Below are 27,622 nucleotides of genomic sequence, written 5' to 3' on the forward strand. Positions count from 1 at the left end.
TAGTTTTCTCCGAACAGGCTTACTTTCAGGTGGTGATGTAGGCTTTGCTTGCAACAGTCCAGAGATGCATGGAAGGAGTCTTAGTACCAGGTGCCCCTCATTAAGGATTCATGGCTTATAAATAGCACAAGGTCCATGGTGCATGTACTAGACTTATCTCATTTTTTTCAAAATGAGTTTTTTGATTTGCATTACGCTTAGGAAGTCAGAAAGCCAACGTGCTTCATTGATTTTGTTATAAGGGCTGATCATTTATAGTTAGACCCCCGCACATAATGCTAGATTATAGCAAAATATATGAGAAATAATGGCAAACATGTTTCTGGAGCTTCAATGACAGTCTTCCACTTGGAAAAATTACAGCATTCATCAAGGAAAAAAAAAGCCTATAATGTTTCAGTGCAAAATGTGACCAATTCATCTGGCGGCGGGCAGGTTTTGAGAATTATTCAGTAATGTATTTGCGGCAGGACCAAAGAAATGTTCCGCACAGCAGGGTATTAATTTGTCTCTGACTTCAGAGGCTGCTGAACATATTCCGAGGGCTGACATCGCTGAACTTTCCAATCTCTTCACTACTGCGCCAACAGAAACCGCAGAACTCCGAAAGTAAATGAAATAATTCAGAAGAATATGATCCTTATTTTCAAATGGTTAACTTTATCTCTGGATGTTTCACCATCCTCCACAATGTTATCTGGAGCATATCATACAGGCGTGTGATCCCTCGAGATTTGGTGTCAGGCTTCGAAAGTTCTGCAGTGATGGTTCCATGGAAAAATAGAGTGAAAATATAAATTACTACTATAAGGGAATTTTGCAGAATATGTAAATATTTTAGTGCTTTAAGACCTTGGTGTATTAAAGAAAAACTAATTTTGTTTAAAAATTGATATGAGCTGTTTTGTGATTTAATGTTTAATTTAATTTTCCGTTTCAGTCGACAGCTAGCTATGATTTGCTAAAACTGACAAAAATGTTGCTTCCTTGCAGTCATGGTAACTGTGAGGGTGACCTCTAAACTATAGATGTAGAGAAGTACCCCCCAGTAAGGTAGTCTACTGCTCATGGGTCTCACCGCTTAATGGAGGTGAACAAAGGCAGACATGTTTAAAGTCCATCCTGAGTGACCACCATGACTCTTTCTACAGATACAGTGGAGAAATTAACCCCTTGGCGCCGGCGCCTCCTGGCCCTTTAAGGGTTTCAGAAACCGGGAGGCGGGGCGGGGTTTAGGGTCATGTGACAGCCGTGACACGCCGTCACAGTGGTCACATGATTGGGACAGGTCCCGATCGAAAGAGGAGATCGGGACCTTTCCGTGAGCATCGGACATGTGTGCAGGGAGCGTGCTCTCAGCACATGTTTTTTTTTAATAGAACGCAAATGTACGGCTGCTCGGCGTCTAGGCCCAAACGCTGGGAGGCTGCACGTTTGCGTTTGGGCGGCGCCAAGAGGTTAAGGTAGATTTGAAGGGGCAGAAAGTGTCTAATTTGCAAGATTACTAAGTAAAAAAAAGGCATTTTGTCCCAGGCAATACAGTAAATGCAGACCCTGAAAAACGCCAGAATAAAGATGGTTCCATCCTTCTGGAGAGAAAAGCAGATGAAGTCATTGTCTGCAGGAGTACTGTGATCTCTGAGAAAGGTAATAAATATTACATTGACACATTACACAGGGTGCATGCAATGGCCATGGAATAATACACTGATCAGCCATAACATTATGATGACCTAGCTAAAATAGAGTAAGTCTCAATTTTCTGCTGATTGTCATATTCATTATATTAGAATGATTCGTTTTCGGAATTCAATTTGTATATTCGGATTCGTTTTGTATTTTCGTTATTTTCAGATCGATTTAAAATCTGAATTTTGAAATTCAGAATTTGAATTTCGAAAGATGGCTATATTCATTCTTTTTTATTCGATTTTATTCTAATCTATTTTTTTCTATTCTGTTCTGTTTTACTCTATTCTAATCTCTTCTATTCTATGCTTTTCTATTTTATTCTTTTCTATTCTATTCTTTCATATTATGGTCAGCTTTACAATCTATTCTTTTATATTTTATTGCATTTTGTTTTATTATATTCTATTTAATTCTATTCCTTATTTTTCATTTCTATTCTATAAAGCAGCCTAAGTAGGAATTGTTATCTTATTTCACTTTTATGCATTACTGTATTTATTACAATATGCTTTTAATTCAGATACTTCACTTCATTATAGTTTATTTCAGATTCGTTGAAATTTGTTACTATTGTTATTCAGATATTGATCTAAATCCAAATCTCTGAATGCCAAAAATGTTGTCTGAATTTTGATTTTGATTATAAAACAGGATTTTTATAGCGCCAGCAGTTTTCTCAGCACTAAATATACTGTACATGGCAGTTAAAGAGACTGTAGTCAAATTACACACTAGATGGTATTACACTCCCACTAAATTGCACAGATTCTATTCCTTGGTACCTGAGACCTGCTTTAGGGGCTTTCATGGCAGGGGTACTCACCTCAATATCTTTTAAAGGTGCAAGGTACTCAAACCACTAATGCAATGCAATTGACTCTGACATACTCAGTGTGTCTATTTTTTGCTGAGCTACCAAAGGTATCGCCTCCTTGTCAAAGATTGGTGCACACTTTATTTTGTACCGTTCATTAATATGCCATACATGTGATTTTGGCCCTCCCTGCAATTATAGAGTGCAAAAACAGTATAATCTGCAACCATATACAACACTATCTATCTATCCATTCAGTTGTATCTGATCCTTGGCGATTGCATGGACCGTCACTCGTAAGAAACTTTTTCCATTAATTCTTTTAGCAATTATGTATACAGAGTAGGTTGCCAGTTCTTTCCCCAACCCCTACCATGCAGGAGATCCCACATGGCCAGGGATGGAACTAGGACAATTTAGACAGGAGCCAATTAACCTACCAGATTTACCAGATTTACAGTATTCACCCATCTTTACCACTTTATCGAATGTGCGGTTTAGATTTTTATGGCAGCTTCTTTGGCAGCATTATACTACTGTGTTGAGGTTATCTAACTTGATTTTAACAAGACTGATAAAAAATATTTACTTTTGGAGTCTGACCATACGGTTACTACTCTTGTATGCGTTGTGCTGCATCATACTATTTATATGACAATATACTGTATTATACTAATCAACCCATGATTCCTGCAAACCATGTACATTAGCAGGCTCTTAGGCCCCACCCAAAACAAAAATTAACATATTTGCCATCCCCGCCCACCAGTGGAGTAGCTCAGGATCCACCTCTTAGAAATAGTTCTTTTTAGAGAGGATACAGAATATGTTGGTATCGGCTCTGAGGCTCCGGTATCGGCTCTGAGGCTCCGGTATCGGCCTCGAAATGCGTTAACCATTTGGAGGTCTATAGTCCCCGACAAGACACCTTCTATGGAAATTGGACCTTGCTGTACTTCTTATAATGTGCCTTTGACTTTTATTCCTTTGTCAGTATATCACTTTTTATACAATAAACCAATTTTTAAAGGTAATGCACTAGACCTGTGTGCCCTCTGTTTGTCTTTTTTGCATGCACCTCCACTCATAGACCTGTCCACTTACAGGTCATGAGCACTTGTGAGGTCTGCTCCTCTCCTAAATACGGACTCCCCTTTCTCCGATGTCACGTCCTAGGTCCACTCTATGGTGTTCTTTTAATTCTTAGTAGCCTGGCCCTTTAAATGTGCGATCCATGTTTCTTCGGTGTACTCCCATACAAAGGGATGTCTCCATAGTGTAGTTAGTTCAAATATACATGGTTTATTTAAAAACTAAATTGCACTCACATTGGATAAAACTTTAAAGGCATAAGTCATAAGCAGCCGGGCCACATAACTTCCGGTTCCAGCTTCCTGATGCCCTGGCCCCCTCTAACACACATATTATCATGGTCACGTGACTTCCTCAGTAGTACCATTCATTGGGCTATTGTCCTGAATTGGCGTTCACCTGTTTCCTGGTCTCAGGTGCTACAATGCATGGAGGCTCTAAAATTAATGGAAAGAGACCACCATACTATTATGAACACTATGCATATTTTCGAACATAAATGGGAATCCTAGGTCAGCTTATTAACTTGTGGGCACTCCGTCATGTGAACTGTGACATTCTCAGGAAGCTTTAAAGTTAATCGTTGAATCTGCCACGGATATTCCAGTAATCATTTTGTATTATAATATAAGGTCATTTTGGTATGTGTAATCTTGTCTATTATTGGAGACACAGTCAGGTTGGGCGGTGGCCCTGTACTTATTTTTTCTTTGTTTTGTTGGTTTTTGTATTATGGACAGAGAATGTTACTATACAATCTCAATGTGCACTTCAAGATTGTCTATGACTTCTTTGTCATTACCTGTAACTGCATTTTTCGCCTCAATAAAGTGGTTGGTAAACAAAAAAAGAATATTGAGTAGGTCCCCCTTTTGCCACCAAAATCGACCTGACCCATCGTGGCACTAGACCTACAGTATGCATGTATGCTGTGATATCTGGCACCAAGCACTCAGAAACAGCATCTTTAAATCCTGTAGGTTGCAAGGAGGCGTCCTAATGGACTTGTTTATCCAGCACATCTCAAAGATGCTTGATGGATTGAGATCTGGAGAATTTGGAGATCAAGTCAACACCTCAAACTAACTATTTCCTATAAAAAAAATATTGAACCATTTTTGCAGTGTGGTAGGGTGCATTATCCTGCTGAAAGAGGCCACTGCCCTCAGGGAATACCGTTTCCATGATGGGGTATACTGTACTACTGGGTCAGCAACAATGTTTATTTAGGTGGTATGTCTCTGAACATTGCCCAAAGCATCACACTGCCTCCGCTGACTTGCCTTCTTCCCATACTACATCCTGGTGCCATCTCAGGTAAGCGACACACATGCACAAGGCGTTCCACATGGTGTAAAAGAAAAAGTGATTCTGCAGAGCAGGTCACCTTCTTCCATTGCTCCGTGATCCAGTTTTGATGCTCTTGTGCCCATTGTAGCTGCTTTTTGCTGCAGACATGGGTCAGCATGACCGTCCGGTCTGCAGCTACACAGTTCCATACAGAACAAACTGTGATGCTCATTTTTTCTGCTTTCAACACATCAACTTCAGGGACAACATGTTCATTTGTTGACTAATTTCTTTTTGTTTACAAACAATTTTATTGAGTATAAGTAGACAATAAAATAACAGCACATTTTCAAATATTAACAGCAAAAACAAGGCACTTTGGAAAAGTACAATTCAGAAAAAGATATCATAATAATGAAGAGAAGAAACAGAAGAAAAGTAGATTGCAAGTACATGAAATACGTTAATGATAAGAGAAATTGAATAATACGTCTGTCAACAGCATCTGTCAGTCATTGTTCACTGAAAATGTTATCAATCATGCAATAAATGTCTATAATCCCTCCATGACTCCCATTTTTTATCAAATAAGTGCATCTTATCCAGCAAAGTATAATGAATGCGTTCCATGAGCATTACAGCATCAATTCTGTGCAGGATGGAGGCCAAAGGTACAGCACTGGATCTCCAGTGTAAGGCAATAGACCATAAAGTGGCAATACAAATAGTATGTATCAATCTCATAATGGCATCAGGGACCCCTGGGATATGAGCCCCCAATAGGCAAGTTTGAATAGATAAGCATACTGGGGTACCCGCCAGTGAGGTGGCCACCTCGGATATCCTGCGCCAAATCAAAGATATGGACGGGCAATCCCAAAATATATGCACCAAAGTGCCTGTAAAACCACAGCCTCGAAAACATAGAGGGGACGTTTGTGGGTACAATCTATGTAGTCTTGATGGGGTATAATACCATCTAGTTAAAACCTTAAGGGCCGTTTCACGAACCGAAAGAGATCGAGAGCTTTTACAGATATTGTCCACCATGGAATCCCAATCCTCATCCGAAAAAGTGGTACCACTATCCTCCTCCCACCTCTGTCGGTACAACGGAGGCGTATTATTATTATTATTATTATACAGTATTTATAAAGCGCCAATAGTTCGCTCAGCGCTGTACATTACAAAGGGGGACAGAACATGTGACAGAACAATACCAATACAATGCAAAACATGAGGGGATCGAGGGCCCTGCTCTTTCAAGCTTACAATCTAGGAGAATGAAAAAGACAAAGTAAAGATTGGTGATAAAAATTGGAAATAAGACCCCTACCCCTGGGAGAGTCACGGCTGGTACGTTCAAAAAAGGAAACCAGAGAAGACGGTGTAAGGCCAGAATGTGATTCAAAAAAGTGTCTAATCTGTCGGTAACGATGGTACTCACGAAGGGGAATATCAAAAAGCGCGCGTAGCATATCAAAGGTAATGTAAGATCCTCCTCTTTGAAAATCAGATAATCTGATAAGAGATTGATCATACCACCAACGAAACAGTTGAGGAGAAGAAAAAGCTGGTGTAAAAGTTGGATCACCAAAAAATGAAATACCGGGGGGAATAGGAGAGACCAAATTTAATTTAAATTTGTATGTGGACCAAAGTGTCATTGAATGGGTCACTATGGAGTTATAAAAGGTAAGTGAACGTGGAGAGACCCTGGACCACAAGATGCTCGGTAAGTAGAATGGGCGTATGGACTGAGATTCAAATTTGACCCATGGGATCTGAGAGTTAATAGTTGCCCACTGTGATAGCTGCGCAAAACGAGCCGAAAGATAATATATCCAAAAATTGGGAAGACCGAGGCCTCCAGTCCGTTGTGAGTGGTATAAAATCGCTGAGGCAAAACGTGCACGCTTATTACCCCAGATAAAATTATTAATGGTCCGCTGAAATTTAATACCTACAGTAAATAGGATATCCGGTCTGTAGACCAGCGGAATGGAAAGGAGCTGCGGAGAGATGCACTTAGGGAATCAGGAATATTAATCGGCATAACTACCGATTTGGTAAAATTAACAGTAAGACCTGACGTTATAGCAAAATCATTCAGTATGACACATAAATTAGGCAATGAAGTCAACGGGTTAGTAAGAAAAAGCATAACATCATCAGCATACATGCTCATTTTAAATTGTGAGACTAACAATGGGTAGCCTGAAATATCCGGGTGTGATCTGATCGCTACTGCCAAGGGTTCCAACACCAGTGCAAATAAAAGGGGTGAAAGGGGACAGCCCTGACGGGTACCTCTACCCAATGTGAAAAAGTCTGAATTGCAGCCAGGGAGCCGTATTCTTGTCTTCGGAGAGTCATATAAGGCGTGTATCCCCCTGCAAAACATCATTAAATAAAGCTATCAGATAGGGAGCCAAAGTAGAGGCAAAATGTTTGTAATAACTAGCAGTGAACCCGTCTGGACCTGGCGCAGTAGAGCTTTTCAGGGTGCTAATTGCACGAGTTATCTCCTCCAGAGTGCAGGGGGCATTAAGAGAAGCAACTTGGGAAGGTGTGAGAGCAGGGATGGGTATAGAATCTAGCCACGAGGCTGCTGGTGAAACAGAGTCCGACCGTGGAGGGGCTAATAGGTTAGAATAAAAGTTTTCAAAAATGCCCAAAACCTCCTGAGGCAGAGATGAAATAGCACCCGAGTTAGTACGCAATTTATAAATATGTGGGGGGCGCATGGAGTGATTCAGTTTCCTTGCAAACATAGTGGAAGCCGAGTTGCTATGTAACAAAAATGTGGCTTTTGACCAGCGGAGAGCTTTTTCAGTTTTTTGGGATAGCAGAGTATTCAATTCTAAGCGCTTTTGAGATAGTAACTGTTTATTAAGAAGAGATGGGTTAGCAATATGACTTCGGTAATGTGCTTCCAACTCTCGGGTAAGAAGCAGAATTTGCTGCCATTGTTTTCTATTTCTGGATGAAGCCATAGAAATAAGGCGGCCTCGTAGGACCGCCTTATGGGCTACCCATAATGTGGCTGGAGAAATATCAGGAGTCGAATTAGATTGAAAATATTCCAAAATAGATGCAGCTACTTCATGGCGGGAGTCAACATCCGTAAGTAGAGATGAGCGAATCGAACCAGGCGAACCGGAATTCGAGTCGAATTTCAGGAAATATTCGATTCGCGTTGAATCCGAAATTTTGCCTACTTCGGGTGCGCGAATCGAATATTTCCCGATCAGCCGGCAAAAGTGTCCCTGCAGTGAGCTCCGCTATTTCTGACAGTTCTCTGACAGAAGGAACACATGTTTAGCGGTTGAAACATTGTATCTATTAGTTTCCATTTAGGATACAGATGTTTCAACCGCTGTACATGTGAAGAAGCTGTCAGAGAACTGTCAGAAATAGAGGAACTCTGCACATACACTTTTTGCCGGCTTGGAATTATTCTTATTTTCATCCTACTTCTTCTTCTTCTTCTTCTTCATCCTCATCCTCTTCTTCTGAGGATGAGGATGAAGAAGAAGAAGAAGAAGAAGTAGGATGAAAATAAGAATAATTCCAAGCCGGAAAAAAGTGTATGTGCAGAGTTCCTCTATTCTGCAGATACACTTAGAGGAGCTCTGCAGATACACTTAGAGGAGCTCTGCACATACACTTTTTGCCGGCTTGGAATTAATCTTATTTTCATCCTACTTCTTCTTCTTCTTCATCCTCATCCTCAGAAGAAGAAGAAGAGGATGAGGATGAAGAAGAAGAAGAAGAAGTAGGATGAAAATAAGAATAATTCCAAGCCGGCAAAAAGTGTATGTGCAGAGCTCCTCTAAGTGTATCTGCAGAGCTCCTCTAAGTGTATCTGCAGAATAGAGGAACTCTGCACATACACTTTTTGCCGGAAACCGCTGTATGGAGTGAATGTCCCAGAACTGTCAGAAATAGACTATTTCTGACAGTTCTGGGACATTCCTTCCATACAGCGGTTGAAACATTGTATCTATTTGTTTCCATAAATGGATCCATTTATGGAAACAAATAGATACAATGTTTCAACCGCTGTATGGAAGGAATGTCCCAGAACTGTTAGAAATAGTCTATTTCTGACAGTTCTATGACATTCCCTCCATACAGCGGTTGAAACCGCTGTATGGAGTGAATGTCCCAGAACTGGGTCCATTTATGGAAACAAACCATTTATGGAAACAAATAGATACAATGTTTCAACCGCTGTATGGAGTGAATGTCCCAGAACTGTCAGAAATAGTCTATTTCTTGACAGTTCTATGACATTCCCTCCATACAGCGGTTTCAACCGCTGTATGGAGTGAATGTCCCAGAACTGTCAGAAATAGACAGAAACTGTCACAGAACTGTCCTTCTTCTCATCCTTCTCTTTCTTCTCATCCTTCTTCTCATCCTTCTTCTCATCCTTCTCCTTCTTCTCATCCTTCTCCTTCTTCTCATCCTTCTCCTTCTCCATCTTCTCATCCTTCTCCTTCTCCTTCTTCTCATCCTTCTCCTTCTCTTTCTTCTCATCCTTCTCCTTCTTCTCATCCTTCTCCTTCTTCTCATCCTTCTCCTTCTCCTTCTCCTTCTCCTTCTCCTTCTCCTTCTCCTTCTTCTCATCCTTCTCCTTCTCCTTCTTCTCATCCTTCTCCTTCTCCTTCTTCTCATCCTTCTCCTTCTTCTCATCCTTCTCCTTCTTCTCATCCTTCTCCTTCTTCTCATCCTTCTCCTTATCCTTCTTCTCATCCTTCTCCTTCTTCTCATCCTTCTCCTTCTTCTCATCCTTCTTCTCATCCTTCTCCTTCTTCTCATCCTTCTCCTTCTTCTCATCCTTCTCCTTCTCCTTCTTCTCATCCTTCTCCTTCTTCTCATCCTTCTCCTTCTTCTCATCCTTCTCCTTCTCCTTCTTCTCATCCTTCTCCTTCTTCTCATCCTTCTCCTTCTCCTTCTTCTCATCCTTCTCCTTCTTCTCATCCTTCTCCTTCTCCTTCTTCTCATCCTTCTCCTTCTCCTTCTCCTTCCTCATCTCCAAGGGCATTTAAATTAAAGGTACAGTGTTCTGCACTAATTTAAAGGCTCTCTGAAGCCTAGAAACCCTTTTAATAAGTTAACTTCGTAGCGAATTAATTCGCATCGAATCGAATTTCATACTGGAATTCGCCGAATCAGCCGAATCGAATTTTTGAGAAATTCGCTCATCTCTATCCGTAAGCATAGAATCATTGAGTCTCCATGAGAAGGGAGTGGGTGCAAGTCCCATACATGTGATAGACAAGGCTATAATATTGTGATCCGACCAAGGACTCAAGTGGATGTTCGCTATCCTAGAGTTTGCTAATAAAATAGGGGTGCAATAAATATAGTCTAATCTAGCATAAGAGTCATGTGGGTGAGAATAAAATGAATATTCTCTAGCTCCTACATTATGCGCCCTCCAGGCATCTACTAACTGGAAGGCCTCTAGTCTTTTAGTAAGTGATTTTGGGAAGGCGTGGGAAGAGTGCAAGAGTGAGCTACGGTCCAAAAGAGGATTTGCTACCAGGTTGAAATCACCACCCACCAATAGATGGGGTGACAGAAATCTATCAAGAACATCAAAAAATTTTGAGAAAAAGGTAGCTTGTGCCGAATTCGGTGCGTAGACATTTGCTATTGTAAGTTCTCGGCCTGAAAGGGTGCCCTTAAGAATAATAAACCTACTGTCTGGATCACGGTACACATGTTGAACCTCAAAGGGGATTGAATTATGCAGAAAAATGGCCACCCCTCTACTCTTGGAGGAGTGTAAAGTATAATACCCTTGTCTATAGGATTTGTGAAAATATGTCGGGTGTTTTGCGGCTGCAAAATGTGTTTCCTGCAATAAAATAATTTTAGCCCCTAATCGCCTATACTGGAGAAAGGCTGTTTTGCGCTTGTTTGGCGAGTTGAAACCCTGGACATTATGCGAGATACATTGAATTGCCATAATATGCAAAAATTATTACCATCAGCAAAAAAATACACATTGACAAGACATATACTCAAATTATTTGGCTAGGTGTAAGGACCTTCAAGTCCATAACAAATAGATTTACGGGTAGCATTACGAGTCTGGGGGACATCCAGACCCCAAAATGGGGGTCGTGACGTCCACACACCGGCATCAAGCCAACATCATGTACGAAATTTTTAAGGAAAAAAAAGACAAAAAACAGTAAAAGTGAAGCAATGATAGCTGCGACAATGAAAAGAGTAACTGAGAGACATGGATCAGGTATGCAATTAGCTGTACCTGAAAAAACAAAAAATTTCAACATCAAAGGGCCAATCGGGCCCAAACCCTGTCTCCATAACACATGAAAAATGGAGCCGTCACCCCATAATCGGGCGGTGATTCCTCCGGTCATGTCAGGAGGCAGGGTGGGGTAACGTGTCCAAGAGTTGTGAGGCCATGAATCAGTGGGCGATATTCAGAGGGCCCGAAGACCCTTGTTAGACTTAAACACATCCAGTTATCAACGAGAAAGCATATATAGTCTATATAAACACAGAAACAGCTCAACAGCGTCCACAAAAACACATATATATATCCCCAAGGTGTAGGGGGTGCTGAACAATAGACACCCCGTGGGTTGCCTCCTATCCCAATCAAGGGAAACCGCTGACCAGGATCATCGATGCAAGTAATAATAGGCAGGAAGGCATGGTCCCATCAGCCCAGTTCTTGTCGGGCCCTCCTCCTTTCCCTCCGTGGAGATGGAGTGTGCCAGATAGGAGAGACACGAGGTGTAGAGGGGGGACGCCGAGGCGATGGGGCATCCGCCAGGCCCAACTTGATCAGGATCTCTCTGCCCTCAGGAAGGGATGTAGCAATATATGTGCTCCCATTATGTGGAACTATCAACTTAAAAGGGAAGCCCCATTTATAACGGATACGAGCTGAAAAAAGAGCCGTTGTAACCTCCTTCATTTTCCTGCGCTTCTCCAATGTAGCTGGAGAAACATCTGGAAAAATTTGTAAAACCGAGCCTTCAAAGGAGATCGTTGGAGTGTTGCGAACAGCTCTGAGTATGTCTTCTTTGGTCAGGAAATCCTTTAGACACAGAACAATGTCCCTAGGCGGTTTATCACTAGGGGGTTTAGGGCGCAGGGCTCTATGGATGCGATCATAGGTAAAGGATCCGGGGCTGCGATCCGGAAGGAGAGATTTGAATAGCTTGGTAACGGTTTGTGAGAGATCAGAAACAGATTCCGGAATTCCCCTGACTCGCAGATTATTTCTGCGGTTGCGATTATCAAGGTCTTCAACCTGTGCCTGCAATTGTAAAAAGGCCGTTTGTAGATGATCATGTTCTCTGGAAAGGTCCCCATAGGCTAGGCTAAGTTCATCATGTTTAGTTTCCAAGCGATCGGTTCTAGAGCCCAATGTGGCTATTTCCTGAGAGAGAACATTAGTGCTTTTGTGTAATTCTGATTGGAATTTGGCGGCCAATTTGGTGTACATGGTTTCCAAGCAAGATTCCAGGTCACCCTTTGTAAGTTGCTGTGCATCTTCACTGACCAGAGTTAATGAAGGAGCTGTGATATCCCGCATGGGTTCGGATGGGGATGCTCGTTCTGCGTCACCTAGAGACATGTTGCAAATCTCGTGTGTTTTAAGTAGATATGTAGTGAGGGACTTTTGAGCTTGTCCCTTCTTTTTTTTGGTGGACGGCATACAGAGAATCCCTCATGATGGCCCAAGAATCCTCCAGGGCAAATATAGTCGGCCCATGCACCCCTCCAGGGCAGTATATAGGCCTCAGTGGGTTTCTGGGCCCAGCAAAGGCCTCAATCACAGAGGAACGGGGTCCCTGGAGTGGTGGGCGGGAGCCCCGTCTCCCGAGACGTCAAAGGGGATAGGATGGTCAGTGTCTACCAACCTCCTGCACTCACCGTAGCTCGGATGTGAGGGGGAGGAGGTCCGGTCCGGATGCAGTAGGTCGCAGCCACAGGGAACGGCAATATGCTGCGCCGTCTCTTCCCCAGGTCCAGGGGATGCAGAGGATGTCACCAATGTCTCAGGGGGATCCGCCGCCGCCCGGATGGTAGCGGATGCAGGCAGAAACCTCCGGAGTCACGGACCATGCGGCCGCGCTAGGCCGCGCGCATCCACCGCCACAGATGGCGGAGATATCCCCCGGGGCTTCTCTCCCAGGCACAGGGGAAGCACCCAAGGATCCAGCCGCTCCGCCGTGGTCCGCAGCAGCACGGATGGCGGTGGATTGTATAGGTCGGCGACGGAGCTCCGGATTATGCGGCCGCTCCGGTCGCCATCTTGGACACGCCCCCTTGTTGACTAATTTCAAACCCAACTCACCCACTTTCACTTGCCATTGTAACGAGATAATCAATGTTATTCACGTTATCTGTCAGTGATCTTAATGTTATGGCTGATCAGTATATATCTGATGCCTAGATCTACTTTATTGACTCTACTAATAATTCTGCCAGTAGTTTCCTCTTATAGGATTCAGTGGACTTCAATTAAGCACAACACCCACAAATTAATGCCTAAAGGTTAAAGCTAAAAGAAGTCTTAGTGATTGAACCTAGTTTTGTAACTTTGGCATGTGTTTGTAAAACCGTACATATTATCAAAACTACTATGTGTATCCAGGTAAATTTATAGCTTTATATTTTTTTTTCAGGATAAATTGTCTACATGTTAACGGTTGTCTTCTAATAATTTTTTTACAAATTTAGATGTATATTTCTTGATATTACCATGATCCCCCACTAATAAATAAATACATTTTTCTACTCCTGACATTCACAGCAATACCATATATTTATTATAGGTATATATATATATATATATATATATATATATATACAGTGCTCAGCATACATGACTAAACCCCTTTTGAAAAGTAAGATTTTAATCAATATGTCAATGAACACAAGAACGATTTCCAAAATTTAAACAAAACTGGGTTTTATAGAACATTGTTTAGCTTGTTACATAAAAGTAAGGTTAACGATATAACTTAGATTACAAAATCTTCAGTTTTACTCAAATTAGTTGATGAAATGAATACATCCCACAACAAAAACTCCTCCATCTAGTATTTTGTATGACCTCCATGATTTGTAAGGACAGCACCAAGTTTTCTAGGCATGGAATGAACAAGTTGGCGACATATTGCAACATCGATCTTTTTCCATTCTTTTAAAATTACCTCTTTTAGAGCCTGGATGCTGGAGAGTGATGCTCAACTTGTCCCTTCAGAATTCCCCATAATTGTTCAATTGGGTTCAGATCAGAAGACATACTTGGCTACTGAATCACTTTCACCCTGTTTTTCAGAAATACAACAGTGGCCTTAGATGTGTGTTTTGGATCATTGTCATGTTGGAAAAGTGCGTGATGACCAAGGGCACAGTAGCATCTTCTCTGTCAATGGCCTGGACATCTCTGTGAGATGGTTGCAGTCCCATCTTTCTTACATTTTTTTATCACTTTTGCTACAATATTCTGTCTGATAAGGAAAGCTTTGCTGAGCTTCTTGTAGCCTTCACCTTTCTTGTGTAAAGAAATTATTTTCTTTCTCAGGCCTTGTGACATTTCTCTTCCATGTGGTACTATTGCTGACAGCAAGAAATGGGAAGTGGTTATCTTTGTTAAGTAACCCCCTTTTATAATCGACTGTCTGCTGGACATCTGTTTTATGAATAATTAGACTCACCTGTAGTTGAATTCTTGTTAATCAGGATTTCGTTGTCTAAAATTTAGCTTTGCTCCTAATGCAGGCCATAGATGGGTCGAAAATCGGCCGATTTTTCGGCCGTAAATAAAATCGGCCGATTTTCGGATCGTTAGTGGGCTAAATGTTCGGCCGTTTTTCGGTATTTTGGCAGATTTTTTTATCGGTAAAGTTGGAAAAAAATCGGCTGATTTTGCCGATCGGCCGCTTTTCGCGGCAATGATGGGCAAATCGGCCGATCTTTTACCGATAAAAAAATCTGCGCATGAGCAGTGACCTGCAAGAGGAAGACAAAAAGAAGAAGAAAAAAAGAAGAAGAGGATGAAGATGAAGAGGAAGAAGAAGAAGAGGAAGAAGAAGAAGAGGATGAAGAAGAAGAAGAAGAGGATGAAGAAGAAGAAGAAGAGGATGAAGAAGCAGAAGAGGCAGAAGAAGAAGAGGATGAAGAGGCAGAAGAAGAAGAGGATGAAGAAGCAGAAGAAGAAGAGGATGGAGAAGAAGAAGAAGAAGAGGATGAAGAAGAAGAAGAAGAAGAGGAAGAAGAAGAGGATGAAGAAGAAGAGGAGGAAGAAGAAGAATAAGAAGAAGAAGAGGATGAAGAAGAGGAAGAAGAAGAGGATGAAGAAGAAGAAGAGGATGAAGAAGAGGATGAAGAAGAAGAGGAATTCCAGTCCGGCAAAAAGTGTCCCTGCAGAGAGCTCCGCTATTTCTTCGACAGTTCCTTGACATTTATAGCGGTTGCAACAATGTATTTATTTGTTTCTGAATAAAAACATCTGTATCCTAAATGGATACAAATAGATACATTGTTGCAACCGCTATAAATGTCAAGGAACTGTCAAAGAAATAGCGGAGCTCTCTGCAGGGACACTTTTTGTCGGCTGTAGACGGGATGAAAATCGGCCGATTTTTTTTACCGTTGCTGGTAACGTCGGCCGCTTGAACGACCGATTTTTTGGTTTTTTTTAAGAAAAATCGGCCGGTTTTTGACCCGTCTATGGCCTGCATAAGACTTTGATTGGGGTGTATTTATTATTGCAACATGGTCTTGAATGAATTTGTTAGGAGAAATACTGATTTGCGTTTGCCAATGAACAAATCTTGTTTGCAATCAATGGTCCGTTTTTGTGGGAGTATTTTGTAGTATAGTGTCCAATAGAAACTGTTGATTCTGAAAGAAGAAAGGTTTTCTGACAAATCTGTTGGGGTGTACTCATTTATGCTGAGCACTGAGTATATATACAGTCTAAGGTCCCTAATTCACATTCACACATATTAGAGCCAATTTAGACAGAAACCCATTAACCTACCAGCATGTCTTTAGAGTGTGGGAGGAAACCCACGCAGGCACAGGGATACTATGCAAACTGCATGCAGGTAGCGCTGTGGCTGGGATTCAAACCCACAGCCCTAGCGCTGCTAGGCAGAGGTGCTAACCACATAGACACTGTGCTATACAGGTATGCATGCATTAATTGTTGTGTGTACCCATAGTAGGGCCAAGAAACAATAGTACACATGTTAATGTTTCTTTTTTATCCTGCTTGATGTCAAACTACCCCTGATGTCTGACCTGCCCTCCAAAGCAACTAACCAGGCACAGTTCTGAAACTGAAATCATCATCGTTTCTGGGATCATTCATCACAGAGATGGGGGAATAGATGTTCCTCCATCTCCTCTGTGGGAAGCTGTCTTGGGCTACCCTAAGGAAGAGGAGAGCCCAGGAACCACCCTAGGCAATGAGAGGGGGAGGCAGCCCTTCACAGTGCTGTTTATTGGCCGTTTTTTTTCAGGTAGTATATTATTTATTATTTATCCTGGTCAGGGTTAAGCTTTAAAAGGGAATTCTACTTTTGTTGAAAAAAAAATATATAATGTAGACAATTGCTGCACAAGCCATTTTGTATTTTAATGTTATTAAAATTACTTTTCCATTTCAAACTGAAGCTGCTGATTTTTTTTTTAATGTTTATTGCACATTTATTGGAAAGTGCTGCAATACCTTTCATTTTAGCATTTAATCGTATTCACAGTGCTGTAAACGTGATTGGGTGGCTGTAACATCGCCTGGATCATTTTTACAAAACAGCTGAAAAAAAAACCCAAAAAAGCATCATGACGATGGTCTTGTAATAACCACTTGCCAACAGGACGTTTATCGGTCAGCAAGTAGTAATTTGTACTGAAATATGTTGGATAGCTTCACCACCATGTCATTGCCTTCCTAACATTTCTATCCCCTGTATCCTTTAATCACAATAGTTTTTTTTATCATTGCTATAATTATATAGGTTGGTAATTTTGTACAATATAAAAAATGATCTAAATATTCTTTGTGAGGACAGAGGTTTTAAGCCTATTGCTCACTCACCATTTGCTTTCTTTCCTTTTTTTTTTTTTCCTGTCCATACGCCAAATTCTAACTAGATTGCGCCCTGAGAACAATGCTGACAATAGTGACAGTTTGTGGCTGCGGGGCACAAAAGTTGTTAGTGTCACTCAGCTAGGCAAACTTTAAATATCAAAGTGCGCCACAGTAACCTTCAGAAAACAGTTCATGCTAATAGTGAAGGACAGGCTTCATCCATTAACACATGTGAGAAGGTCGTCAGGGCTGAGCTTTGATTTCTCATAATGTGGCAATTTGCTTCTCAGGGGGACCGAGGTGTTACTTTTTTTTTTCTTCTCTGTTAGCGTGTGTATGGTTAGATAGTCTTCTTCACATTTAAAAAAAAAATTAAATGAAAAAGCATAATCCTATGGGATTTTTTGGTTTTTAGCAGCTCGATGCACACTGAGGTTGACTGAACATTTTTCCGCAAACATTATGCTTTATTCATGCCAGGGCTACGAAGGGGGATTTGCTCTACTGCTAAAAAGTATCATTGCTTCTAATATGTTTTTGATGACAAAATATGGATATCCTGAGTTGTTACCCGCTAGGAAAGTGTTCTCTTTCACTGCCTGATAAAAGATGCTTATGGAAGGTACTACAGTATCTTTAATTTTAGTATTTGCTTCTATTCTTCTAAAGAAAATATATAGTATTTTTTTCAGGTAATATATCATTTATTATTTATCCTGGTCAGGGTTAAGCTTTAAAAGGGAATTCTACTTTTGTTGAAAAAAAATGCATAATTTAGACAATTGCTGCACAAGCCATTTTGTATTTTAATGTTATTAAAATTACTTTTCCATTTCAAACTGAAGCTGCTGATTTTTTTTTTTAATGCTTATTGCACATTTATTGGAAGGTGCTGCAATACCTTTAATTTTAGCATTTAATCGTATTATAAAAGTTAGAATTTTTTTTTCAGCTAGTAAACTATTTATTATTTATGTTGGTCAGACTTAAGCCTTAAAGGGAATTCTACTTTTGTAAAAAAAAATAATATAGCGCATACAGTACAATTTCCACACAAGCCATTTTGTATTTTAATGTTATTAAAACTACCTTTCCATTTCAAACTGAAGCTACTGATTTACTGGGGTTTTTTTTTACTTCTTATAGCACAATTATTTGAAGGCACTATAGTGCAGTATGTTTCATTTCAGCGTTTGAGTGTATTTTGCCTTAAAAAAAGGATTTTTTTTCCAGGTAGTATATTATTCATTATTTATCCTATTCAGGGTTAAGCCCTGAAAAAAAATTATATATATATATATATATATATATATTGTATATAGTATATGTATGTGTGTGTGTATATATATATATATATATATATATATATATATACACACACACGCTGCTCAAAAAAAAAGTTAAAGGAACACTTTGAAAACACATCAGATCCTAATAGGGAAAAACAGCATGCTGGATATCTATACTGATATGGACTGGGTAATGTGTTAGGAACGTAAGGATGCCCCATCGTTTGATGGAAATGAAAATGATCAACCTATAGAGGACTGAATTCAAACACACCCCGAAAATCAAAGTGAAAAAATGATGCAGCACGCTAGTTTGCTGAAATATCATTGCAGCAACTCAAAATGGTACTCAGTAGTTTGTATGGCCCCCATGTGCTTGTATGCATGCCTGACAATGTCGGGGAATGCTCCTAATGAGACGACGGATGGTGTCCTGATGTATTTCCTCCGAGATCTGGACCACAGTATCACTGAGCTCCTGGACCGTCTGAGGTGCAACCTGGTGGCGTCGGGTTGACTGAAACATGATATCCCAGAGGTGTTCTATTGGATTTAGGTCAGGCAGGTATGGGGGCCATTCAATGGTATCAATTCCTTCATCCTCCAGGAACTGCCTGCATACTCTCGCCACATGAAACCAGCCAGGCATTGTTGTGCAACAGGAGGAACCCAGGACCCACTGCATCACCGTAGGGTCTGACAATGTGTCCAAGGATTTCATCCCAATACCTAATGGCAGTCAGGGTGCCATTGTCTAGCCTATAGAGGTCTGTGCATCCCTCCATGGATATGCCTCCCCAGACCAGACCTGCCAATTCTGGTGTTAAATGGTAAATGCCAATCAAGATCTATGTGGACAGGCAGTGAGCACGGGGCCCACTAGAGGGCATCGGGCCCTCAGGCCACCCTCATGAAGTCTGTTTCTGATTGTTTGGTCAGACAAATTCAAACCAGTGGCCTGCTGGAGGTCATTTTGTAGGGCTCTGGCAGTGCTCATCCTGTTCCTTCTTGCATAAAGGAGCAGACACCAGTCCTGCCGATGGGTTAAGGACCGTCTACTGCCTTGCCCAGCTCTCCTAGAGTAACTGCCTGTCTCCTGGAATCTCCTCCATGATCTTGAGACTGTGCTAGGAGACACAGAAAACCTTCTGGCAATGGCACGTATTGATGTGCCATCCTGGAGGAGTTGGACTGCCTGTGCAAACTCTGCAGGGTCCAGGTATCGCCTCATGCTACCAATAGTGAAAACAGTCAGAAAAGATGAGTAGGGAAAAAAAAGTCAGAGGCCTCCACCTGTAAAATCTTTCCTGTTTTGGGGATCGTATAATTGTCGCCCATTAGCAACCCTTACTGCTACTTAACTGACCAGATAAATATCCCAGGAGTTTAGTTGAGTTGATGCTATATTCTGATTAAAAAGTGTTCCTTTAATTTTTTGAGCAATGTGTGTATGTATATATATATATATATTTGCCACACAAGCCATTTTGTATTCTAACTTCATTAAAATTGTTAATCTAAAAGGTGCGCAAAACCAATATCTCTTTGGTGATCAATACAAAAATATGAGTAAAAAAATAAAATGAAGTCATATTATATCATAATGAACAATGTGCATCAAATAAATGGTGAAATAGTAGTCCCATAACATATAATTCACTTATGCATAACAAAGACTTAAATTTCAAAGAGAAATACATAAAAGTCCAAATGTAAAATCTTCAAAATGATGAAAGCCCATGTGTAAGAATCCCAAACCACCTCACAGACAAGTGTGCCAGTTCGCTTAGAGCCAGGACAAGGGGTGGGCAGGAGGGACAGTTACCCTGGGGACAGAGAATGGACACAGGACAGTAAACCCATTCTACAGCATGCATTAACATCCTTCCTTTACAAAACAACAATGATCTCCAAATGATTAGAGATCAACTGGGCATAAATTATCCAATTGGGGGGGGGGCATTTTGGATATCACCTTCTCCACAGTCCTTCACTGATTATCCAAAGCCAGCACCTCAGAGTAATAATGGATAGGAGAAAGAACAAAAAACAATACAGTATAATGCTAAAATGCATGATTTATTAAAAGTTAAAAGGTAATACAGGAAAAAAACACCACACCAGGAATCAACACTAGGTGTACAACATTATATGCCACTGGCCTCACCCTACATGCTTTTTGTCTGGTGCAATGATCATCTTTAGGGGATAAAGACATCAGGGGTTAAAGTCACTATCTCCTGAAGACATCTGTTGCACCAGAGGACTTGTGTATAAGGTGAGGCCAGTGGTGGTCAGATTGTTGAGGTGATTGATTGCTTAGTTTTTGAGATTACTTGCTTTTTTGCTTTTTTTGCGATTCCCAGTGGGTAGAAAGTAGTTTAAATCGACTGAAAATTTCCATATATATGGTAATTGGTAATGTATAGTTTAGATTTAAAGGTAACACATTTTGCTAAGCGCATAGAAATAGGGTCTTCAAAGTAAGGACTATTAGCCTTTGGAATTGCTTGCCAAAGAAAGTGGTAGTGGCCAACTTTATGTAATTATTGATCAAAGAGAGGAGTGGAGACCAGCAATGGGTTGACAAAGGATGTAGTGATGACCAACTGTATAACAGGATTTAAATGTTAATTGGAGGCCTTTTATGTTAGAAACATCAAACCCAACTTCAGTTTGTTGGACTTTTTCTGTGGAAGGTATTCATCTCACTGCCATTAACAAGGTCATTTTTTTTTCTTTTGCACCTAATATGAGGATAAATTGACAAATGCTACTGTGACTTCATTTTAACGTCTCTATTAATAATATAGTGTTAATGTTAATTGGCTTTTGGTCTTTGGTTCTTTCCATCTTTATTTATTATGTTACTATGTTGTTATATATGGTCTCTGACATCTAGAAAGCACTTGGTGTAAGCTATGTGCAAACCCTAAGAATTAATTTATCTTACTTGCATCCTTTTGATCTATTAAAGGGATAGTAAAGTCTGCTCTGCAACTTTTAAGTACTTATAATAAAGCTCACCTGTAGGTAAAATGAATATCTCCTAAATGTCCACTGTTTAGGAGATAATACAATGAGTAGCAGCTGTTGACGTCATCAGTGCACGGGCACTGCAATCTCAATATTTTTTGTATTGCTATCCATTAAGAGTTCTGTGCTGCAATTGGGGCTCCTGCCTGATTGACATTCTGTTTGATGATGCCTGCATAGTTCCAGGGCCAATACACTTTGGCAAAGCCAGCAACAAGACACCAGTGATCCTTTTAGCTATCTGTAAAGGAGACCTTCTGACTACCACTCTAAGGGTTTTATTCTTTCTACTGACTACCATTGTATAGGGTACTTTTCTAATAGCCCCAGAAGAATTGATTTCAGAAAGAGTTGCCAGAGACCTGGGGTTGTTTTAGGGGTCCCTCTGGTGTGAGAACGTTGAAAAAGGCTGGTGTAACATCAAACATCAGTCTCTAAGTGTGAGAACTCAGCGATCACATGACTGCTGATCTCTGAGTTCTCACAGCCTCTCTGAGCAGAGAGCGGTGACTGTCAGTCACAACTGTATGCTCTTCCCCCCCCCCACTTCCCTGCGCTCACTGGAGCACTGGGCTGTGAAGGGGAGGGAGCAGCTGGCTCAGACTCTCAGCGGCCCACTGAGAGGCTGAGCCACGTGCAACTCCAGACTCTGGGGTGGATCCTGGCTTTAACCACTTCAAATCCGGACACTTTCACCCCCTTCCTGGCCAATTTTCAGCTTTCAGTGCTATCACACTTTGAATGAAAATTGCGCGGTCATGCAACACTGTACCCATATGTATTTTTTAGCCTTTTTTGAGACCGATAAAACTTTATTTTGGTGGTGTTTATTTAACACTGGGATTTTTATTTTTTTTCTATATAAATGAAAAACTGCAAACATTTTGAAAAAAGTGTTTTTCTTATAAAATTTTGCAAATAAATAATTTTTCTTCATACATCTTGGCCAAAATGTATTCAGCTGTCTTTTTAGTAAAAAAAAGAAATAAACCAAATTCGTTTATAACCACAAATTATAATTTTTCTAAACTTTTGTTTACATTTTTTTTTTTACACTGATTGCTTTTACACTCATAAAGGCTGTAAACACATTCATTTCTCCTTCTCTCTGGCTGCATTCTTGCAGCCATTGAGAAATACTGTGAGAGCTGTGATTGGTCACAGCTTGTCACATGGTAAAAGGCTGTTGTGAATAGTCTTATACCATATGACCTCTGTGATCATTCACAGATTTCACACATAGTAAGCATAAGCAATGATGTCAGCAAGTGACATTTTGCTTACTACTATTCATGTGATCACTGATTGGCCAATCAGTGATCTAATGATCGGGACCTCACACAGAGGTCCCGTACAGTGATCAGTGTTCCGCTGTGTCCTACGGACACAGCAGGCACTGGGTTGCGGTGCCGCGTTCTCCCAGGGAGTGCGCACAGGCAAGGGATGCGGGAGGACGTTTATAAATGGCCACCCGCTCCTGCACTGCTCCCCTCCAGCCATTTATGTACATGGGCCTGACAGAAGGTGGTTAAATTTGGGATCTTTCCTCAGCCTGGACTGAGTGATGTTAGCTGACAGCGGGTTGAAGCCCCCGTCAGCTGACAATGGGTCACAGGAGTGCAGAACGAACTGTACTCCTGTGATCCATAGAAGTACAGCCAAAAAATCTTTGGCTGTACTTCTCCTTTAACTTCAGCCACCTTCGATCAACAGAAAATCACAAACACGACTGAAATGTTTTGCCCTAAACTAATCAATTTACTATGCATGGGTTTGATTGATCACCAGAATTTGAGTGATTGTGAATTTGGATCTGGGCAATAAATTTGGCAGCTTCAACATAGTTTTTTAAAAGACCAAATTAAAAAATTAAAAAAAAACTACATGGATTTTGTCGAAAGCAATCAAATTTTCCACTGAGTTTGAAACCACAATTTTATGTTTTGGACTGCTTTGAAATTTAGTACAAAAATGGAACAAAAGTTAATTTGCTCAATCATAATGCCACTAGTATGGCCAGCTTGAGGGGTAAAGGCAGGTACATTGTCATGTCTGCTTTTAGGAAATGCAACACTTTTATGACAGGTTTCCTTTATGGCAAACAAATAGGAAAACATGCACTTAAGACAGTCTTGTTACAAGTTACTTACTCAGAACATCTGAATCTTCATCATCTGCGTCTCTCTCTATCCGGCAACCAGCAATTCATAATGCGTCCACTGAAAAGCCTATCGACAAAACACAAATTGCTTAGAAAGATTATTTGAAATATAATTTCCATGCTTGACTTTTTTCTCTACCATAATAAGAGTTTTTTAACTTATGAGCTTGTCAATATAAACTCATGTCACTATTGATTGTGCTATCAATGAGCTTCTCTGTGATACACCGCTATCCTAGTGACCCTGCCTGCCTGCAGCACTGCCTGGGGCTGTCTTTGCATGACTATTACTGCAAGCTAAAACATCTTCATGTTTGCCAGTATTATAACAGCATGGTTTGGTGTAAGCAGCAACATCTGAAAGCCCATAGCATTGCCAACGGCTCCTGGACCTTATGTTGCATACTGAATCCTATTGTCTGTCTGCCTGCTTCCTAAACAGAGCTACAGGAAATGTTCTTGGGATTCTAGAGGAGAACAAATAGTTCAATAAACTCACACATAAAGTTCCCTTTTCAAATTATCACTATATTCAAATAAAAAAAAACGTGAACAAATTTGGTGTAGTCATTCATTTATATAGTGTCACCTCAGTGTAATCTTTTGGTAGTCTTTGGACCTCAGAAGTCAGTAGTGGAGGCACAGATAGGTAAAGGTGCTGTAATGGCAGCCATCTCTAGCAGTCTCATGCATGGGGGTCACCAACCCCAGAACATGTATTGTTTTTCTTTTTTCATACAGATGCTGGGTTCCATATCTACCTTACAGCCCTACAGACCTCCGGTCAGAGTGGCAGTGTGATTGCAGAGTCGAAGTACTAGGCTCCTCTTTGGTTCTAAAGTGTCATATGAAATTGTTGAGGGAAGATCTGGAAAGACTTTCATCAACCTGTGCTTGCCACCGCATCTTAGGTGTGGTGTGCTATGGGTGATTTTAGCTTCCGGGGGTATTTGGGCTTAGTGGAGAATGAATTGCAGAACCAAAGAAGTTGTAGGCTCCTCTTTGGTTCTAAAGTGTCATATGAAATTGTTGAGGGAAGATCTGGAAAGACTTTCATCAACCTGTGCTTGCCACCACATCTTAGATGTGGTGTGCTTTGGGTGATTTTAGCTTCCGGGGGTATTTGGGCTTAGTGGAGAGTGAATTGCAGAGCCGAAGAAGTTGTAGGCTCCTCTTTGGTTCTAAAGTGTCATATGAAATTGTTGAGGGAAGTTCTGGAAAGACTTTCATCAACCTGTGCTTGCCACCGCATCTTAGATGTGGTGTGCTATGGGTGATTTTAGCTTCCGGGGGTATTTGGGCTTAGTGGAGAGTGAATTGCAGAGCCGAAGAAGTTGTAGGCTCCTCTTTGGTTCTAAAGTGTCATTTGAAATTGTTGAGGGAAGATCTGGAAACACTTTCATCAACCTGTGCTTGCCACCACATCTTAGGTGTGGTGTGCTGTGGGTGATTTTAGCTTCCGGGAGTTTTTGGGCTTAGTGGAGAGTGAATTATCATAGAGGGAATACATATTCAGAGGAGCCGTGAGCTTTGACTTGGAGAGAATTTTGGCTTGAAGATAGAATTTATGCTAGGTGAAAGAAGGTAACTTTGTGTGTTATGTACTCTTCACCTGTGCACTGCGTACATTATGTACTCCTGACCTGTGCACTGCATACTTTATGTACTCCTGACCCCCATACTCAGTACATTATGTACATATGACCCCAGTGTTCTGTGTGTTCAAAGACCCCTGAAAACCATATTTTACGTACTCCTGACACCTGAACGCTTTGCACTGTGAGTTATGTATTTCTGTCCCTTGTGGTATGTGTGTTATGTACTCCTAAACCCCCGTGCTCCATGTGTTACATACTCCTGACCCTTGCATTCCACAGGTTATGTACTCCTATGTACAAAACTTTCTCTGATTGGCTGAGGCAGAGGTTGTGACATCAAAAGGCCACCTCTTTGACTTCATTGAAAGAATACATTGCTTTCTATGAATGGCTGAGCATTGCTCAGACAGGCTCTATTGTCTTCCATAAACAAACAGAATAGTCTTCTGTGCACACATTATGAAGCCTAGTTGATACATGACAGATTGAATGGAGAACCACTTTTAGCCTTGCTGCCCTCCCAAACTGAGGATGTCACTTCAGAATTAGGAAAAAACAACAGAGAGAGAGAGGGTGCTTCAGCCTTGTGCATTATCCACAGAGTATTTAATAAAAATCCATATAAAAACTACTCACAAGCATAGAAAAATACACGCATATCAAGCCACACTTCCGTGGCCAAATGGAACCATATCCCAGGCACAGGGGAGCCACACCAGGGCCCTGAAGGCTGACGTGTTTTGAAGGTTAATCCTCCTTCCTCAGAGACTCCCCTGTGCCTGGGATATGGTTCCATTTGGCCACAGAAGTGTGGCTTGATATGCGTGTATTTTTCTATGCTTGTGAGTAGTTTTTATATGGATTTTTATTAAATACTCTTTGCTAGGCTGGTGCGCCCTCTCTCTACGTTGTTTTTTTTCTATAGTGCTGAGACAGGAAAGTCTTGGCTCACACCAGAACACAGTGCTATATTCTACATACAGTTTATGCAGCACATCCAGCGGCCTCACGTGTTAGTGAGGGACATAACAGCTGGCGTTCAGCTTTAAGCTTTGCATCTTTGCATTTAAAAACAACAATAATATTAATATATTTTTTAATCTCTATTTCATTTGTAAATGATTTGCCATAGGTTGTTTAGGAGACAAAGGGGTTGGTTTACTAAAACTGGAGAGTGCAAAATCTGATGCAGTTGTGCATGGTAGCCAATAAGCTTCTAACTTTAGCTTGTTCAATTAAGCTTTGACATAAAACCCTGAAAGCAGATTGGTTTCTATGCAGAGCTGCACCAGATTTTGCACTCTCGAGTGTTAGTAAATCAGACCCATAGTGTTATTAAAGATGGGAAAAATTGCAAAATACAATTTTAGATTTTCCAAATGTATTTCCAAATGTAAGGCTTTTTGAGATACCTTAGTTTCCCAAGTAACTTTTGTCTCATAACATTTTTTAATTTAATTCAATTAAATTTTTTTGTGTGCTTTATTTGGCTATATTGTTAGCACTTCCGCCTGGCAGTACTAGGGCCGTTGGTTCGAATCCCAACCATGGCAACACCTGCCTGGAATTTGCATGTTCTCTCTGTCCCTGCGTGGTTTCCTCCGGGTACTCTGGTTTCCTCCCGCACTCCAAACACATGCTGGTAGGTGAATTGGCTCCTGTCTAAATTGTCCCTAGTATGGGTATGTATGAATGTAAGTTAGGGGCCTTACAGGGTTAGGGACTGATGTGAATGTACTATATATATATATATATATGTAAAGCGCTGTGTAAATTGACAGCGCTATATAAATATAGACACTCCACAGCACAAACAAAAATTATTAATGTAAAAAAAAAATGAAAAAAAGTCCAAATAAAGTCCCAAAGATATATAAAAAAATATATATAAATTGTGCTCAATCCCAAAAACAGTGCTCAAAAAAAAAATGTGCTCACACCATCCGTGATTACTGCTCAAATCCCCACTAACCAGATGGAATGGACTCTTTTGCTGATATGGTTAAAGAGTCAAACAAGCTTTATAAACTGGGCATATCCTCTCAGATAACTCTGTACTTGATATCCTCCAAGAACAATTCCCACGATTAGATGACAATGAAAAGCAAATAAAAAGACACAAATAGTGCAATACTGTAAAAAAAGTCTTTATTCTAAAAAGCTGCCCTTTATGCACTCACATAATAAAAGGTATGTTCACACTTTCATAATAGGCCCAAAGGCTCATATTATATAACATAACTCCATATTTGCAGAAGTGGACTGCCAGTGAATAATATGAATTCCCCTTAAGGAAAGCAGGAAGTCACTCCGGAGCGCCGCAAACCAACGTGCGCTCCACTCACCGGATGTGACGTCACCACGCATCCACCGGAACCGGAAATACGTTGATGTGTTTCGCCCTTTCTCCAGGGCGTTATCCAAGACCCGCTATATAAGTATCTGTAATAAAAACAAAAAAACTATGTGGTATGCTGTTTCCCAGCACAAAAAAAAGCTATTAATATATTCATGTTATATCTAGTTATATCTAAACCATAC

At 40.7% G+C, this 27,622-nt stretch overlaps 1 protein-coding gene and 1 long non-coding RNA gene across 3 annotated transcripts in view; one reads left to right on the top strand and one right to left on the bottom strand.

The window, feature by feature from the left end:
- Positions 1–27,622, top strand: part of LOC149445821 (catenin alpha-2) — an 845,912-nt gene that overhangs the window by 8,356 nt on the left and 809,934 nt on the right. The window lies entirely within an intron of this gene.
- On the bottom strand, positions 396–27,525 carry LOC149445822 (uncharacterized). Its single transcript, XR_016306313.1, has 3 exons — positions 27,427–27,525; positions 23,473–23,550; positions 396–756 (listed from the first exon to the last, which is right to left on the bottom strand). It is a non-coding gene; the product is annotated as an uncharacterized LOC149445822 (long non-coding RNA).

Source organism: Staurois parvus, unplaced genomic scaffold (genome assembly GCF_062004578.1).
Source record: "Staurois parvus isolate SC_StPar_1 unplaced genomic scaffold, SC_StPar_1.0 ptg000708l, whole genome shotgun sequence".
NCBI classification, from domain to species: Eukaryota; Metazoa; Chordata; class Amphibia; order Anura; family Ranidae; genus Staurois; species Staurois parvus.